Genomic DNA, 14967 nt, shown 5'->3' on the forward strand with positions numbered 1-14967 from the left:
AAAAGGGTCAGAAGCAAACTCCCTTCCTAAATGTACAAGACAGCAAAGCTGACTTAAAGAGAACCTTATCATCAACCAAAGCATATTTTAATGTAGACTTTTTTTAAAAAAATAATTCTATTTCAAATAAAGGGCAAAGTGTGGGCGAAGTGGGCCCCGCATGGTGTACAAACTGATTTCACTTTTTGGTATGGCATTCAATGTTGGCAGTTGGAGGTACCAATAGATTTAAATTCCCAACGTCGTGGATTTACTGGCCGTGGGCACTCCAGCTGACCGTATCAGCCTCTGGTAATTATCTGAAGTCAGGGTTTGGTTAACACTCACTGCAGATTCTAGGAGGTTACTTTTGGGAGGTCATTACAAAGATACTGGAAAATAGGCTAGAAAGGTTTTGGACACCTGAGAGGAAAGAATAGTAAGAATGAAGATAAATCTTTTGGTTAAACAAGTAAAATTTCATGTTTTATTCTCATCGTTGTTGTAGTAAGAGCCAAATGCACATGTACGAGGCCGCATCCCTTTGTATCTAACAAGGTCTGACACTGAGGGAAAGGTCCAAGAGTCTCTCCATCTGGTCACTATAGTCGGTCTCAGTTCCGATTGACCAGTGAGTTGAGGAGGTTCATTGTTGTTTTCTTTCAGATATTTCCTAGTCCACTTTCAAAAGGATTACCTAGCTGTGGGAGATGCTGCCAGGGACTGGTAACCCGAATTCTGACACTAGCCAACTTAAATAAGACGGAGACTCATGCTCACCCATAAAAGGAAGTGTTGCGTGAAGCCAACCTTCAGAGAGAGAGTTGCTTCCATCCATTGAGAACTCTCATCTGCCTCCCTGGTGCAGGCTCCGCCCTCAGCAAGGCTGCGGCAGCCCCAGGCACCGTATCCCAACCTGACCGCGTCCACTGAAGACACTATGTCTCTCCTGGGTCTCTCTTAGGAGGGAGAAAACGTTTCCCAGGGGCCTCCCACAAACTCCCTCTCGCATCTCACTGGCTACACTTGGTCCCCATGCTCGTGACGAGGAGCACAGGACTACCATGATGGGCTCAGACAGAACATCTGTTAGAGGAAGCATGTTGGGGTCCATCACAGTTCTCCTTCCCCAAGTGGGGTCCTCTTAGTTTCTATATCAGATTAGCTTGTATGGCCAACAATTCCTACTGGGAGGAGAGATGAGCTCTTAAGAGTAACACTAAATCAATAAACATAGAATGAGGGAGCTGCCCCTGTGGTCACGTGAGGAAGAGTAGATGAAAGAGAACTGGTGAGATCAAGGCACGCTCGTCGGTCGGTCCAGACCGGCAAAGGAGAAAGCAAAGTATAAATTGAAATGCTGATCATGAAATCCTGTGAGATAGTCCCTGTCAGAATTCATTGAGAATCATTGGTGTGTATTTTTCTGCTGTTCAGACTGAAGTTAGAAGCCAGACCACAATTCTGAGTTGAAAAGAAATGTGTTTATAGAGCATGCATATCCGCCTAGGGAAATAGGTAAGCCAAACAAATGATATGTATTACATTTACACGTCTCAACACGTTCAGCAATGCTCTCACTCTACGATTCAAGGGCCCCCTCTTAAACAATGTTTAAAAATCCCCATTCAGTGTAGCTGCTGAAAGGAGAATATTCCTCCAGCCATCATTCGACAAATTTTTTGTTGTTGTTGTTGTTCTCCTCTTAGGATGCTTCTTAAACCACAACATTGCTGACCGCAACAGCTTGGATTCTCGAAGGGTACAAATGGGGCTGGAGAACGGGGAGCTAGGGCATCACATTGACAAGAGTGTTGGCTGCGGAGACAGCCAGCCTTGGGTTTCAGTCCACAAGGGGGTTCAGTGTGAGTTATCTAACCTACCTACACCTCACTTTCTCATCTGTAACACGGCGGTAGGTAGTAATTGCTGCTATCCTACAGGATTTTATAAAAATGACCTAAGAGTGTTGCATACAAAGAAGCTGGTAGAGTTTGGAACATAGTTGGCATTACATCAATGTTACTTATTGCTATTGGTTCTACACAACCTCATGACCGAGGTGAGACATAGTGGGTATATTTGAGTAGAATGATGGCATCATAGTTGTTGTCTTTTATTTTTACCCAAATCTCTCACAATTGGTGAGGCGCATTTTTTGAAGGTCTTTTTGGAGACACACCTTGATAGACGAAAGACTCCCTAAATTCAGTAATAACCAAATACCTTAGAGTGGATGTGGCAAAGATGAAACTCAAACCAGATTTACTGACCTCAAGTGTAATGTTCTTTCTACTCTCTCTATTGACAAAATATATTTACATTTCTGTGTGACTCATTGCTTACTGTTCAAAAAGCCAGGCCTAGAATCCTTCAATCACTGCACGGGGAAAATATCACAGGCATTATATTTCTCCCGCAAGATCTGTTGCCTGACCACTTGGGAATGCTGGTCTCATATTTGTAGGAATAGAAAGTCCACCACCAGCCTGTTCCACTATGTATCTGTCCCTACAGTGAAGGTATACTTAGTCCTTTCTCATTGTTGCGTTAATGGTCAGCCACCCCGTGGGCGATTTGCCATACCTCCAAATATTTTGCCAACCCGTGATAGCATCTGGATTTTCACCATTAAGGGTAAAATTTTACCTTTGAGATGTAGTTTAAGACTATTCTTGTTCTTCTGTAATAGTGTCAATAAAAATAAAGAAAAAATAAAAATAAGTTAATTAATTCATAAAAAACAGAACCCTTGTTCTAGTGAACTTGGAAAGGGCCAGGAATATTAATGTATTGATACCCATAGTATCAATCTACCACTCTTTGTCCTCGTCAAGTTCAGTCCTGGTCAGTTCTAATCCCCTTCCCCCCTCGGAAAGGACGGGCAGATCCCAGGGAGAGCTGCATTTGCGTGCAAAGGATAAGATAATTCCAAAGCACGGGGCAGTGGAAAGGGCTGAATAGCATGCCGCCTTCAGGAAGCACAGGCAGAAAAGGGGTGCAGGCAGGTGAGAAAGCCGTGAAAAGGAACAGAGGGCAATCAGTCCACCAACTTACAGTTACTCAGTCCTAGGACTACACCTGAAAATGTCTTAGAGTTCTTTCTTGCTTCAAATTTAGTATTTCCTCTGGTTTTAGTACTCAGCGATGACGGAATACCACTGAAAGGGCATGTGCAGCCATGTTAATATTTCTGTGTGTGTGTGTGTGTGTGTGTGTGTGTGTGTGTGTAATCCCTTTGTTTTCTGCATACTAGTACTTCACCAACACTACAACCATTAAGAATGCAATTCCAAGTACCGTACTTTTTAGTTTGGGGCAGTCAGTCTACAGGCTCATTTATTTACTTATATCAGACTAGATGAACCTCATTCAAAACTTACTGCAGTTTATAAATTCACATAAATACATAAATCAATGCAATTATACAAAAAACCTCAGGGGCTCTTTTTTAAATTCTTAGATTATAACTTTCTCTGCAGGCGAACATTATCTGCCCCATGATCAACAATGGTTATGGTTTAATTTAACTACAGAAACTATCAGACTTTTATATCCTTAAAGAATGTAAGTGAAAATCACAATTTCTTACCAAAAAGCTTAGGATTTTCCAAATTTCAAATATTTGCTTCCCCTCTCCCCACCCTCTTCAGTCATTCCACATTTCAAATGGACTACAGATAACCACGTGTCACCTGCAGCACTCTGCAGCCATCACTTGGTGTATGAAATTTATACTATGCCTACGGTTATTACAATACAAAACAATGGCTGCTAATCAATCTAATTCTCATAAGTTAGCAATTCTACACTTGCGATTTAACACGAGGGTTTCAAGTTTCCTCCACTTGAGGCATTTTTACCTTTGTTAAGCTGAGTCAATATTTCTTAATCACCAAACATACCTTACTCACTAGCGTCCTGATTTCACTTTCTGTATTGTTGGTACTTAATAAATATTTGTGGAATGAGTAAATAAATCCTTCTGTGATTCTATTTTGTGGTTGTTATTTTTTTTCTTTTTACTGTGGAAGTTACTCAGTATCGGATGAGTCAATATCGTGATACTTGACGTAGCCTTCAAAAACCATAGCAAAGTCTTCAACAATGTGGTCCACAGTAAAAGTGCTCTTTCACTGGCCCTGAACAACTCGGTGACCACTACCGAGTTGTTTTTATTTATGTATTTATTTATTTTTTAAAATGAAATCTTCACTGTACTTTTTCCATTACCATTTAGTTCCCTCATGCCTTCCCCTGCCAGAAATCACCACCCTTGTTTGTAAAAGTAGCTATTTTGATTAATTCCATTAATTATTATATATGAGTTCCTCTCATGTCGTTTTTTAATAGAAGTAATTAGATTTATCTGTGATAGCTCTATAGATTAGTACGGCAAACCAAACTGGCCTGCACAGCAGTGGCTGGGAGGGGGGATTCATGCATGTCATCTACAGAATTGTCATGTGTGGTCAGTTTCTCGTTTCAGCTATTGACATACAAGGAGTGGGCGGGTTCAGTTGACATAGGGAAGCATGAGGGGTCTGTCCTCTGGGCTGACAGGCTGGCCTTCAAGCCAGTCTTTCCTTTGGTGGCCTCCTCCCTCCTCAAGAACCTGCTACCTTGGGGGCAGCCCCCAAGTATTTCCGGGCCCTCTAAGGGCCTTTCCTGTAGCTGTCAGCTCTCCTAGCCTCTCCGTGTTCTCCCCTCCTTGCAAATCAAAAACTATTCTGAATTATTTGCGATAACCTCCCTTGAGCCCTTCCTAATTTTACAGATGAGAAAAGGGAGACATTGTAAAGAACAAGCGTGGGTAAGAAAATATATTAACTACTCTGTGCTTGCTAGACTCTTTACAGCGTGTTCATCAGCAAGAGTGCTGTCTGCGCGACTGAATGCTATCTCCCTGGCAAGTAAATGGCACTCGATACACAGTCTTTGAATGGACAAACACGTGAGTACATTTTTACCTCGTGGAACCGATATTACTCCCCTCCCACAGAAGAGAAAACTGAAATTTAGGTAGGTTACATGACTTTCTCAAGACTAAGCACATACACCACTCCAACATTTAATCTTTCATTCTCTTAAGTGTTTCATTCTGCCTCCTATGTCCTGTGCCTTCCGGGTTTTGCTCTTTGCCTTTCAAACACAAGGGTCAGCTGAAATGACCACTAGATTTACATCGACGACTGCAAATGCAGTGATGGAAGCCACTCCCAGCAACGCCCCCTCCCCCCACTCCGGCCCCTTCCTAGGTATCCTGGAATTTTCATGCTAACTTTCTGGGAATAGTGTCAACCAACTCACAGAAATGACTCCCTGGGAATCTCAGGCTGTTCGGGGGATATTTTATTTTAGTAATTTAGCGACACTAAAAAAATTCTCCGGGGCCTGGACGCTTACATAAAAACGACGCATTCGCATATAAATTAAACATCAACAGTGTTGGCGAGTATCTCAGTCTACACTACGAGGAGTAGACAACTCCTCTGTGTATTGGCCCCTGTGAAGACTTGTAAGAAACATCACAAATTGGCTCCTCCCCCATTTCTCCCCCCCACCCCTCGGAACCTTCTCTGCCTCAGAGTACAGTCTGAAAACGTAGGCGCTTTTGGAAAGGGTTGGGAGCTTAAAATATGGCTCCGTGATTTTCAACACAAAGACCACAAACAGCGCTAGAGCACAAGAAGTATTTAAAATATATCACCCCCAGAAGTTGGAGGGCTACAAAGTACAAGTCAGGTCGTCCAGGCCGGTCTGCAGGGACTGTTCGTGTTTCCTTCCTGCAACACCCGAGCAGGCAACACGTCGCGACGCCGCCGTTCAGCTGCAGCAGAGGGAGAGCATCACCTGCAGTTCCAGGCGTGGGAATCGCTGCCGGAGGGGGCTTGAAAGGCAGCCAGAGAGGGGCGCGCAGCGGGGCCGGGGGCCGCTCCGGTGCTGGGCTGGAGAAACGCCTGCGGTCTGCGGAGCCCGGAGACGCGGCGGGGCAGAGGCGCAGACGCTGCGCGGGAGGGACCGCAGCTGGGCAGGTGAGCCGGCTCCAGCTTCCCGGCTCGCCGCCGCTACTGTCCCGGAGGCGGACCCCGCCGGAGAATCCCTTCCCAGCCTCCCGGTTGGGGCGAGGCGGGGCGCTGACGTCACCTCCCCTCCCCCCAGCTCTCCCAAGAGGGAGGGAGTGGGGAAAGAGGCAGTGATCCGCCGCAGCTCCCGGCCGCAACTCTCAAACTCGGCGGTTTGCTGCCTGGACAAGTCCGGACAAACTTGGCTTCTCTTCGGCCCTCTTTCTAGCCCTCGCGCACTCTCCGCTCGCCTCGTTTCGGTGCTTAAGTTTCACCCAGGACTGAAGCCTCCGGAGATGCGGCCACCTGGGTCCGGGCAGCGCGGGTGGAACGCACTCTTGTCGGGGACATGCTGAGGATCCGTGGGAGGCAAAGTTGGTACTTCAGAAACGGCTTGTAACAAATATCCAAATCGCTTGGGGGATTACGGAGCCGCCGAAGACTTTAAAGCAGAGCACCGAGGACTCGGCTGGACTGGTGAGTTCTTTGTTTAATGGAAGCCTTATGTATTTAAGTTTAAACGTAAATGAAATTACGTGGGGTATTGGGTTCTAACCTAGTGCAGGGAAGCGTGTGCATCCTACAGGCTCTCCCCTCGGCGAGCTGCGCTCCCCTCTGGCTGTGCGTGGCTGGAAAACGAAAGATCGGCATGCATGGGTTTGGGGATTCATAAAATGCACACATAGCACTGTTCAAAAGAACTTGAAAAGCTATGCTGTTTGTGCATTATTTTGGATGTAACTTATTATAGAAATGGTGCCTAGGGAGGGCGCATCCCGGACCGCGCCATTCACAGTGGCGCAGCGCCCTCTAGGCTGGTCACCGGGCCGGGAGCGCGCTCCCTGCCGGGTTCTCTGCGCACGGCGAACTTGGACCTGCTCCTGGGACGTGGGCGTGAACTCCGTCGCCGCTACCCTAGCCTTCACTTACCATCTACTCCGGCCCCTTCTGTATGTCACTTACAAATAGTAGTTTGAGTGGACTGGATTCAGAGGAGGTGCTGGAGGAAAGCGTTTTTGTTTTTCAGGAACCGTCCCCCACTCCCCTAATTTCCAAAGGCCTTTGGGGACAAGGTTAGGGAGGGCCGACTATTGAAAGGAGAAACGTGGAGCTCGAACTGCATTTCTCTTCCATGCCAAGGTAATTCGACGGTACCCAAAAGGCACCTCTATTTTGTTCCGTTGGGGGTAAAGGATCGGTAACAACGTGGCAGCGCCGGAGTCTGAAATCTCCATCCTTGGCTCTCTGCTGTACCTGTGGCGACCAAGTGCAACTTCATCCAGGCAATTAGGTTTCTTAGTAAGCCTGGAACACCGGGACTCCCAAGCAGACGTTACAGCTGGAGTAAGCGTTGTTATTTATTAGCGAATGGTAATTTTCTGCAGGAATTCTTTCGTGCCATTAAAGAGAGCTTGTGATTTTATGTTGCGGGAAGGTGTCTTTTCACTTTTACCGCCTCACCCCCCGCTGTTGGTGTATCTTGTGTGGATGTGTTTGGTTAAGAGTTACAACTCGGCAAATGGCGAACACCGATTTGAGTTTGAAGATCACCTACTTCTGAGGTGTCCATGTATGAAACTGACCTATAACTGCAGGAGCACTTTGCGCATTTGTGGCCGTGTTCGGATGGTAGTGTTTGTTGGGGGTGTGAGTTTGTGTGTATTCTGAATAATGCGCAGGGAACACGCAACGTACTCTTCTTAGTGCTAGGCACCAGCATACTCACGCCGCAGGCATTATTTTTCCTTCCCAGCCATAACCTGCTAGACACCTTTATTTTTTCCATCACCTTCTTTAAGATGGTTTAAGAGGAGACTGCATTAATGTTGAACCAAGGAAATTGGCCCTTTGACCCTAGACTCCCTCGCCCCCATCTGCCGGGCGGTTCACCCAGCAGCCCCCTCCACCGGCTCCGGGGAAATCAGACCTCTTTGTCCTCACAGAGTTAAATTGTTCGAGCCCCAGAAACTTTCCGAGGTCATGTCCGCCCTCTTCTCGGGGCTGTTTCCCAAAGCCCGGGAGCATTCCAGGCTTCCGCGGCGTCTCAGCTGCCCGGAGCCCGGGCGTCTGGAGCTTGGCTGGCGCTGAGATCGGCTCCCTGTAGGGAACGCGGGATTGCGCGCCCGGCGTGGGGAGTCCCCGCAGGGGGAGTCTGGACGCCCGGGGCTTCCCTTTCTCCCTCGGGAACTTGTAGTTTCAAGTCAGAAAGGGTTCCGTGCGCAGGGTGTGACTTAGCCGGTTAGCCGGCTGGCAAAGCGCACGAGGAGGCACAGATGCCTTTTGTCCCGCAGACCTGCGAGTCGCGAGTGCTCGCCGGCGGAGGCGGGTGTTGGGGTTCCTCACCGCGGTCGGGGAGGTTGTGGGGACTAACTAGCTCCGCACTAAGAGGTCTCGGAGGAAGCGCTCTTATCTTTCCGGATCTTAATGATTTAGGGAGGAAGTCATTCCGATCTAACTGCATTCCTTTCAGACCTTTTGGAGGGTTTTTACACCTCCTCCCCTCCAAGCTACTGCAGACCCGGAACCGAGGCATTCAAATGCAGATTTAGGAATTCCCTGAGGGTTCTAGACAATCTAAAGGGAGGCGTGGGAAGCTTTTTCATTAGCCTTAGATGGCTTTTTTTTTTTTTCAACTTTCCCTTTCCCAGTAAGAAGCATTACAAATTAATTCTCTGCACAAATCTGTGCTGGCCCTAACGACACAGGCACTAGAGCAAGCCCCACGCGGTTCCTCGGGGTGTCTCAAGCTCGCCCTGGGTACTCGCCGGACTCCACGCCAGGAGTTGGCGGCTGGAGCCGAAGGGGGTCTCTGACTCCCTACGGGGCATGGTCGCCGGGGATCCCCGGGCTCAGAGTGCCGCCGCCAGGGAAAGTCTGCTCGAGTTTCCGAGCCGGAGAAACGAGCGCCGGCGCTCGCGGGCGTGGCCGCGGGCGGAGGGATCTACTCGGTGCCTGCGATCCCGGGAGTGGGGTCCGCGAGGGGCGGGCGACACCTGGCCCGCGACACTATGCGGCTCTGCGGGCCCAGTGACTCCCCCGGCCAGCCCGATCCCTGCCCCGGGGAGCCTTGAGGCGACGAGGTGCGCGGCCTCAGAAAGCGCCACCGCCACCGCCCCCTGAGGCCAACTTTGCTGTAAGTTTGATAGGAACGAAGTTGGAGCTTCGGGGAGGGTGGGCGAGGGGCGCCCCGCCGCCGGTGCCCGGGGAGACATGCAGCGAGCTGTGTCGGATGGCGGACTTGGAGCTCCCGGGGTGCTTTCGCCAGATTGCCCAGCTGCAGACAGTGCTCCTGCTGGAGCTCTGGAAGAGGGGGTGAAAGAAAGCCGGGCTGGAAGGTGGGCAGTGCCGTGGCGCCTGCCCACTGAAAAGTTCATTGCTGGCTCAGGGATCGGTGGCCAGGCGCGGGGGCGGGGGCGGGGCGCAGGGGCGGGAGGGGGAACGAGTCGCAACGACGTGCAGGGAATAGGAATCGGCTCGCCAGCCAGCCGGCCCCAGCAGCACCGGTCTGGTCCTGGAGCCATTGCTGGAAATCAAAGCGGCGCCGCGGCGCGCGCGGCTACCGGGTGGCCCCGGGGGCGAGGACTTCCGCTGCGCCCTGGAGCTGGGAAACTTGCCCAGCGCGCTCCGCGCTCTTCGGGAACAGTCGTTGTCTGTAAGGGCTCGCTGATCGCTCTGCTGGGTTGATTCTTCCAGTTTATGAAATAGCACTCACAGTGGAGGAGAGGTGAAAGGAGAGGCCAGTCGTCAGATGGCATCTTTGAAATGGAGTCGCAGAGTTGTTCTCCCAGATGTTTTGTGCCCCGAAGGAGCGCGGCTCCGAGGTTTCAGGACTAACTGGCTGAATGTAGGTAGATGTGATTGAAAAATTGCCGGCTAAACCTTCGCACAGTGTATCCGTTTGTTTCTATCTTTTCAAGACGAGAAACTTGTGAAATCGGTTTTTTAAAAAAAGATTCTGGTTCTTTGGTGCTCTTCCTTACTCAAAGTGCCTTCTCCTAGGAAGCTAACTTTCTGCTGTCTCTTAAGTTTTTTTGTTCCATTGATGGGAGTTGCAGGGCTTTGAAAACAAGGACCCAATTGTATGCATAAGGAAAGTAAACTCATAAATATTTTCTATGCAGTTAAAGGGGTCCCCCTCCCCATGCTTCTGATCTGTGGTTACATTAAGTGGCTTTTGTTAAGCACCTCCCTGGTGCCTGGTAGAGTCGATGTTTTTTTTTTTTAAATTGGGCATTTGCAGTGACTATTACAATCGGGAAAATACTTAAAAGGCATATTTTCTTTTTATTTACTTATCTTTACAGAAGCAGTTTCTTAAGTCTTTATATATTCAGACGTAGGTTCCGGTGGTTTCCGAAGATACCTTGCGCGTGTTGATACTAGACATGGCACTAGTTGCCGGTATTGCTCTCAGGGTTGTGGTGTTTATGCAGCACATCTAGTTAGTGAAGTTACTCATGGAAGTTTGTTTCTCTAGTTACATCGGATAACTCTGATGCTTGGCTTTGTCATCGTGTTTCAGGAGGACAGCTCTGGTTCCACAGTTACTAGTCCCTTACCTTGGTATCTATTTAAGTTTTAAGATGGATGTAAAAACCCTTAAAACATTACATAGTTTTAAAAACAGTTGCTAGAACTCTAAATCATGCCAGACATGGCAATCAACAAGTTCAATGCAGGGTTTCAGTTGAATAAAGTTTGCATGGATTTGTAGGCCCATTTCTTGCACACATGAACATTTTAAATGAGCCAGATTCTTTATCATTCTGAAAGGAGGTGAGATTGGTCGAGGATTTCATAAACTCATTCAGGCCAACTGTATGTTCATTGGTATCTTTTAATGATTTCCTAGAAGTCTCCCCAGAAGGTTCTTACTATGTTAATAGGTTATTCAAATCCATATTATAGACAGGTGCCAAAAGAGGAATCTCAAAATTACGTGCAGACTGAAGTTTTCACCCCCCTCCCCCTTAGACTGCGCTCCTGAGCCTATGAATGTGGTAGGTGAAAGGGTGAGGATCTGTTTTTAACTCTCTTAGCAAGTCTCAGCCACCTGTGCTCCACCCAGGTTTTGCAGATGTTACATAGTGCCAAGAAACTGAATCAAACTAGTTTGTTGTTGTTGCCTCCAATGTTGTATCAACCATAGGCCTACTCTCTGGTGCACAGGACCTGACTTCCTTCATAGCCGGAAGCCAGAAGGCTAGGTGTGTGCTTAGCCTCTATGGGTGGGAAATTGCAGTGGGGAAGCATTCTTTTGATGGAATCATGTAGATGATGAAGCCCAACTGTATCTCTCTGTCTCACTGAATTGTTCAGTTTGCAAGTGTTAGTTTATCCTTAGGTACTGGGCAGGAGTTTTTGAAATGAGTGATGCAGGTAACTCATTTAATGAAGACCAGGAAGTTGCTGTTTTCTCATATCTGAGAGGAGCTTTTCATTTCAAAAGTGTAGATGGTCAGATGAAGAATCTGTATATTTTATCTTTTAAAGTTTTTTTTTAAATTCATCTTTCTTTTCAGTCCCAGCTTCAAGTGTATTGCCAAAATTCTTGCTTAATTTTATAGTTTATTATATATGTGGAGATGAATTTATAATTAAATGTCTTACACAAACCATGTAGGAGAATCATTGTTTAATCCTTGTCCTTCATGGAATATTCAGGTATGTGTACAACTTCATGCTAAACTCTGCAGCACAGACCCTGATCTAGCATCACCTCTAACCCAATTTGGAGGCATTTGGAGAGAGGTGGTGATGGAGAGAGGTGGTGACCTCTCTCTGAGCTGCTGGAAGTTAGAGCCTTCTCCAGGGCAGCCATCTGCAGTGTCCTTACTGGCCTGGTGGTTGCACCTGGGTTTCCTGTCAGTTTCAGAGCGGTGGATGTGTTATTGTCTCGTGTTATCCCTCCTTCCCTCCCCTCTGGTCCTTCCGTCCTGCTTCCATTCTCCCTTCTGAATCCTCATCCATCTGTTCACTCACAAACCCAGTAACTGTGGATCTCCTCTGCCCCAGGACAGGGTGAACAAGTCGTATTTCTGCCTTCAAGGAGCTTACAGTCCAGTGCAGGAGAAAAGACGAACCAACAGTAACATCCATCAGGGTCAGGGCAGTTCCCCATAATACCCCAGTGAGCGGGGACCTGGGGTACGTGGATAGAAGGATGGGGTGAGCTCTGAGGGAAAAGTGAATCGGGAGGGACTAATCAAGGGGTGGAGATGACACGTGTAAAGCAGGTTGTGGAAACCTTAATTAGTTAGTTGTCGAGGATTAGTGATTAGTTGTGACTGTATTGTGCTGTGATAGATAGTGAGAGAAGAGACCTGGGACCTAAGCGTGCCCTGTTATCTGCAGTTAAAAAGGCCTGATTGGTTTATCCTCGGTGCTTCTTTCATTGTTTTGACTCGATTATGAATTGCCTTTTTTCCTTGTGCAGGTAGAACAGAAAACCTATAGGTAGGGCTTACACTGGATTACAAAGATGGGGGGGGAGGGTAGTTTTATCGGTCTGTGGTTTAGAAGAGGAGGAAATACAGAAATGGTGAAGAAAAAGGTGAAGATAACTAAACTGTCTGTGCCGAGTGCAGGGCGGTCATGTTTGCATTACCTTTCAGAAGGTACGGGGTGGATAAGGTACAAATTCGGAGCCGCCCCCACTAGGTGGTTTCACGGCCCAAGACAGCTGAGTGGTTTCCAGCTGGTGGAATAGACTGTTTGGATTCGAAAGAGGAAGTAAAATTGGGAGATTAAATTAGGAAAGGAAGTATCGGACAGATTGTCGAAGGCCTTTGATACAAGGCCAAGAAGAATATACTTAATCAGCAGGTTGAGGGGAAACACTGAATGTTTATAAACTAGAGGATAGTATTACAAGGAAGCTTTCATGAGATTAATTTGATTGCCCCGTAGAAGCTAACCAGTATGGGGACCAGAGAGCAGGAAGCCCTGAGCAGCTCTGCAGGTGCTGCGTCTGAACCAACACAGACGTGAGCTGGACGAGGTGGCGGCCGCAGAAGTGGAGAGGGGACAGTTTTGAGAAATGGGGAGAAAGTCAAGTCTGGGTAAAAGTCAGAGGAGGTTTGGCCGTCAAAGGTCACAGAATAAAAGGTCATAGAAATCCTGAACTTTCAGAGAGAGAGAGAATGTGCGTTGAGTGTATTTGGAGAGAGGGGTGACAGAATATGTATCTGTGGAGGGTAGGGGGCTATAGCAATTTTAGGCCAATCTCTGGTTTTTCAAATAAAGAAATGCCTCCCAAGTGTTAAGTAATTTCATTCAATTCACAGAGTTGGTTAGTGACAAAGTTGGGGCTAGATCATAAGTTTTATGTCTCCCAGCCCCTTCTTCTCCATTTCATTTCGTAGACTGCAAATGTGGGTGATTTGGGAAGAGGTGAAACATCTCTGAAGTGGGACAAGACAGTGGGATCGCTGTTACAGGCATGCCTCATTTATTGCACTTCACAGATGCTGTGATTTTTTTACAAATGGAAAGCTTGTGGTAACCCAGAGTCAAGCAAGCCTGTCAGCACCTTTCTCCAGGAGCGTGTGCTGGCTTCTTGGCGCTGTGGAACATTTTGGTGATTCTCACAATGTTTCCGATTTTTCAGTTGTATTTGTTGTGATGGTTTTGGGATCAGTGATCCCTCACGTTATGTTACTCCTGTAACTCTTTGGGGCACACAGACCACACTCGCATACAACCCAGAACTTAATCCATAAATGTGTGCGCTCTGCTTGCTCCCCTGAGCGGGCCTTTCCCTGCCTCTCCTCTCTGCAGGTCTCCCTGTTCCCCGAGACGCAGCAGTGTTGAAATTGGGTGTTCAAGTGAAAGAAGAGTTGCATGTCTCACTTTAAATCAAAACTAGAAATGATTGAGCCTAATGAGGAAAAACACGTTGAAGGCTGAGTTTGGACAAGAGGTAGGGCAAACAACCAAGTAGCAAATACAAAGGAAAAGTTTTTGAAATTAAAAGCGCTACTCCAGTGAACACAGGAATGATAAGAAAGCAAAACTTCTTATCATTCCCACTGATACGGAGAAAGGGTTGCTGGTCTGGATAGAAGTCCGGCCAGTTACACAACACTCCCTCAAACCAAAGCCTAATCCAGGACACCGCCTTAATTCTCTTCAACTCTGAAGGCTGAGAGGGGTGAGGAAGCTGCAGAAGGAGAGTCTGGAGCTGGCTGGGGTCGGTTCATGGGGTTTAAACAAAGAAGCCATCTCCAGAACATAAAAATGCAAGGTGAAGCTTGAAGTGCTCATGCAGACTCTATGGCAGTTTATCTGGGAGATCTAGCTAATACGATTAATAAAGGTGGCTACACTAACAATAGATTTTCAGTGTAGACAAAACAGCCTTGTATTGGAAGAAGGCGCCAGCTAGACCTTCCTAGCCAGAGAGGAGGAAGTCAATGCCCAGCTTCCAGGCTTGGAAGGACAGGCTGACTCTCTTGTCAGGGGCTGATGCAGCTGGTGACTGTGGTGCCTGTGCCCCTTTTCACTTTGAAATCCTGGGGCCCTTAGGAATTGTGCTAAATCGACTCTGCCTGTGCTCTACGAAGGGGAAACACAGCCAGATGACAGCACATCTGTTCGCAGCACGGTTTACTGAATCTGGGGCGGGGCAGACGTCGGATTAATTACAGTTGTGGGTCTGAGAAACAGAGTTTATTCTTGTATTGTTATTTAATTACTGTATTGTTCGGACACACAACCGTAAACCTTCTTTTGCCCCACCCTGTGTGTGAAGGCCACTGTTGAGACTTACTGCTCAGAAAAAAAAAAATCCCTTTCAAAATATGACCGCTCATTGACAATGCACCTGGCCACTTAAGAGCTCTGATAAAGATGCGCAGCGAGATTAATGTTTTATGCCTGCTGACACAACATCCATTCTGCAGCCTGTGGATCAAAGAGTAAT

The 14967-nt window shown here is 47.5% G+C and overlaps 1 protein-coding gene across 2 annotated transcripts in view; it reads left to right on the plus strand.

Moving 5' to 3' along the window:
- Positions 1–5551: 5551 nt before the first annotated feature.
- FAT1 (FAT atypical cadherin 1) overlaps positions 5552–14967 on the plus strand; it is a 127257-nt gene continuing 117841 nt past the window's right edge. For both annotated transcript variants that reach the window (XM_045821178.1, XM_045821179.1), the window contains exon 1: positions 5552–6521. The gene's annotated coding sequence lies outside the window, so the exon portion shown is untranslated. The remainder of the gene's footprint in view (positions 6522–14967) is intronic.

This window comes from Phyllostomus hastatus, unplaced genomic scaffold (assembly GCF_019186645.2).
Source record: "Phyllostomus hastatus isolate PE091 unplaced genomic scaffold, TTU_PhHast_1.1 phas_scaffold_46, whole genome shotgun sequence".
Taxonomy (NCBI): Eukaryota; Metazoa; Chordata; class Mammalia; order Chiroptera; family Phyllostomidae; genus Phyllostomus; species Phyllostomus hastatus.